The sequence below is a fragment of the Priapulus caudatus genome, unplaced genomic scaffold, assembly GCF_000485595.1.
Source record: "Priapulus caudatus unplaced genomic scaffold, Priapulus_caudatus-5.0.1 Scaffold496, whole genome shotgun sequence".
Lineage (NCBI taxonomy): Eukaryota > Metazoa > Priapulida > Priapulimorpha > Priapulimorphida > Priapulidae > Priapulus > Priapulus caudatus.
In genome coordinates, this window is record NW_014577557.1 from 5381 (window position 1) to 9613 (window position 4233).

The 4233-nt window shown below is 49.5% G+C and overlaps 1 long non-coding RNA gene across 1 annotated transcript in view; it reads left to right on the plus strand.

Moving 5' to 3' along the window:
* The window catches only part of LOC106811017, a 4730-nt gene extending 848 nt beyond the window's left edge, over positions 1-3882 (plus strand). The window contains exons 2-3 of the long non-coding RNA XR_001394092.1: positions 3274-3351; positions 3842-3882. This is a non-coding gene — a long non-coding RNA (uncharacterized LOC106811017). The remainder of the gene's footprint in view (positions 1-3273; positions 3352-3841) is intronic.
* Positions 3883-4233: the final 351 nt, after the last annotated feature.

Sequence of the window (4233 nt, forward strand, 5' to 3'; positions counted from 1 at the left end):
GCACTTATCGTATCGATATACTATACCTTACTAATATCACCCATACTCATTTTTTTTATCTTACACCTTATATATATATCAGGAGTAAATATCACAAATATTACTGTTACGCCTCCATACGATATATTATAATTGTATATGTAACAGCTATCACGTATTTACACCTATTATAGGCCGTACATAGTGACGCGAGCCCGAATGGATTGCGCATGACCACACGGCGCTGGCGTGCTCCTTGCTCGCGCCGCACGTCACCGGCCGGGGCCCCCGCACCGCCGGGTCGCCGTGCTCGCTTAGCGGCGCTGCTGAAGCGCTTCGGGCCCAGCAGAGCCCGATCGCTGCGATGGGGACACTGCGCCACCTCCCGACGCGCCTGCGCATTTGACCATCGATGCAGCAAGCGCAAGTGGTCATCCCCGGCACAAAGAACGCACGGTTGATGGTGGCCCGAGAGCAAGTAAGGTCCAATTGCTCGCACCCGGCGACGAGGCGCGCTGAGCGATGGGAGCCAGAGAATAGAGCACGAGACCGAGAGCCCGGAACGGAGCCGTCCCGAGAGAAGACGCAGCAGAAAGGCGAGCAGACGGACGAGCGAGACTGCACGAGAGCCAGCATCGACAGAGAAGAACAGAGACGAGAGCGAGACAGCAGCACAGAGACACGAGACGACGGTCAATCACCTGCGCTGCCGAATAAGCTTTTCCACGGGCTACATCACTAGCTGACCGCCCAGCAACTAGTGATGTTCACACCACATCCGAATGCTGTGGACCCTGCGCGTTGTCGTGAAGAGTTCAAGATACAGGACACGCCCCACGTGTTGTAAGAGCACTTTACGCCTGCCAGACCTGCTACACACATAAGCATCGTCGCCAAACTCTGGCCGTGCAGTGCCATGCATGTGCTGTGCTGCCCATCGCTGCTGTCACGTGGACGTCGCAGTGCCTGCGTGCATGCGGCTGCGGCCCGCGCCAGCGCTCGCGTGTATATGCACATGTGCCATTCGCTGCTGGTTTGTGTGTTTGATTTAGCTGTCGTTGTTTTGCATGCGTTTGTGTGCCCGCGATGGCCCAAGCGTATCGCTATGCCCTGGCAAACAACAAACATACATGCAGTGCTGCTGGCGTTCTCGCGTGCATTTGTGTGTGGTGTGTGTGTGTACACCTTCGCCCTTCACTCAGCCTTTGAAGGCTCCGCTGCAATTTGCTTCAAAATTGTAAGACCATGACTCAGTTCACTGCAAACAATATAAAAAGAAATAGCCTCTGATAGGCCCATTGTCACATTGTCAGCGTGTTGTATATAATTATTATCAAGAGTATTTATTAGCTCTTGTTATTATCATGATATATTTGGCCATCTAAACTCTACACGCACACACCCGTAACCCACAGACGTACTATACTAGTGAACCTGTGCACGAACTCCAGACAGCTTCAATACAAACCTGCCACCTCTCACGCTTTTACCGGTGTCTCGCTACCCATAACAGATACACGACACCACGCATCTCCCCCTCCACACAATGGTGCCCGTCGCGCCACACGCGGGAGCGTTTTGCGCCACACACAGCACACACGCAGACACCATGCACGTACACACGCCGCACGCCACGCACGCGCACACACCGGCAGCGCACACCATGCCGCACAACATGCAGCGCTACACACCACACACACACGCAGACGCACACACACACACACTACACCACAGCACACACACGTGACACTCACACACCACGCGACGCCCCCACCCCCACCACACCACCCACCCACCCACTCACACCACGTACTGCGACATTGCTGAACCTTATCTCGCATTATAACGTATCATCGAGAGAGAGAGAGAGAGAGAGAGAGAGAGAGCGAGAGAGAGAGAGAGAAAAGAGAGAGAGAGAGAGAGAGAGCATAGATGTTCGTGCGCCGAGGGCCGCACATGCTTCCACTCCCTCACTCTGGATGCGCGGGTGTAGCCGATAATGTAAAGTTTTGCTGTCGATATCTCCGATGGTGACAATTCGTGACAATTCGTGACAATCCGTGACAATTCGTCGAGTTGTCTAAACTAAACGATGGAAGCAAGACAGCTCGATCAATTTGACGCCGTCAGCATATTGATACTACTATACATACATATAGATACACCTATACGTCTATGTAAACTATAAATACATTTATAGATAACTTTAGGCATGGCTACGTTCGCCGTAATGCTGTCAGCACATCCTGTAGTGTTCACCCCACTACTATAGTAGAGTATGGAAACACTAGCATAGGGTGCAATCGGTAAATCATGCCCATGGAAAAGTGTTGTTTTATTCCGTTTTGCCGTTTCCGTCACTATCGTGGTTGGTCATAATGGAACGTGTCTGTCATCGTAAATTTTTACTTATGACCCCCACATGTGTGGAACCCTACACATGAGTTCAGACTACTGATGGTGAGTGCTGTCACAATAGCAACATCACAACATATCATGAATTCCTCGCAAGTTACGATGCATTTGATCAGGTGGGAAATCAAAAGAGGCATTCTTGATGCTGCCCCCGTACCGCGTGCGAAGGCTGTACACAGAGCTGCGTCATGGTGTGGCAGGGGTAGAAATAAACTTTCGATCGAGGGAGTCCAACGGACTCCCTACCCTCAAAAAGAGGGAGTCCGCAGCAAAATGATGGAGTCCGCAGTCTGAGGTTCAAAATTAATTATATTAACAATAACGCATGTGCTTATTTTTATGATTCATGCAGTTGCACGTCTGCCAAATTTTCTTTGGGCATTAGCTAAAAAAATACAGTAATTCCGCGAGGCCGTGCTCCGGAACGAACTAGTTAGTATGGCAGAATTTTCAGGGAGTCCCACGGACTCCTGCATATGTCAAATCAGGGAGTCCGACATTAAATCAGGGAGTATTTGACTCCGGACTCCCGTTAATTTCGCACCCTGGTGTGGGTTCGTCGTCGACTCGATGACTTATCGTAAACGTGTGATGATGTAACAGGGTTTCTTCAGAGGGAAAATTAGACAAAGGAGGTAATGGCCAGTTTGGGGAAAAACGCGCATGATGGATTCAAAGGCGTGCCGTAGGCACGCATGCAGATGCGGCAGTCCGACTAATTATTCATTTATTCAGTGATCTATTTATTTTTGCGTTGACACTATTTTGACAATGGCGGGTAAATACAGGAACATTTTCACAATGGTGATGTTAAATTTGACAACGGCGGTGCGCCACTGTGCCTATTATGTATATAAGAAACCCTGTGTTTGTCTTCAGCCGGACGCACCGTCCGTGCAGGGCGTCATGGAGACTGGATTCGCACATTTCATTGAAACCACTGAGGTCGAGTCGGGGGTGAGTGTCGCTGCAACGGATCGCGTTAACCCGCGCCGTCACGCGGGGCTGGTTGGTGACGAGCGTGATACTGATGATAGTGAGAGTGCTGCTGATGCTGACGATGATTGTGCTGATGCTGTCGTTAATGATTATGATGATGACGATGATTGTGCTGATGCTGTTGTTAATTGACTTATGATTGATGAAGAGATTGTGCTGATGCTGCTCGTTAATGAATTATGATGATGAGCGATGATTGTGACTGATGCTGTCGTTATGATTATGAATGATAGACGATGATTGTGGTGATTGCATCTCCGTTAATGATTTGATGGATGACGATGATGATGATGCTGAATCGATACTGACTCTCAGGATAGATGATCATACTGACGTAGCTGCTGATAAGATGTTATTTATGATGTTGATACGTTTATGACGATGAAGACTGCTAGTACACCGTGAAGATGAGCTGGTTTCTATTCAGCTCGTGATCTTTCTCGGGCAGGTCACAGCAGTGGTCCTTGTTTCGATCGCGTTGCATCAGTTACCAAAGATGATAAAGCAGGTCACGCTATTCTCCAAACAAGGATTGCCTCTTCCTGCACGAAACTAACAAGGACGTGATATTCCCCCAGACGGGGTCGCCCTCTACTTTCCATGGTATTGTCCGCCCCGGTCTAAAATCTCGCGTGACGTGGCGGCTTGTCGATGCAGCGTTACTAGGGCTGGGAGTGGAGTCGTTATCAGCTAACGAGTCTTGCCGATGGTCATCATTCGATACGCTCCTTTACCATCGCAGACGTAATTAGATTAATTCAGTACGGATTTGCCGACTTTAAACTGCTTGGGTGTTGTGAGACGCTGTCATGTCTGCATATTAAAGGTCTCTCTCGCTCT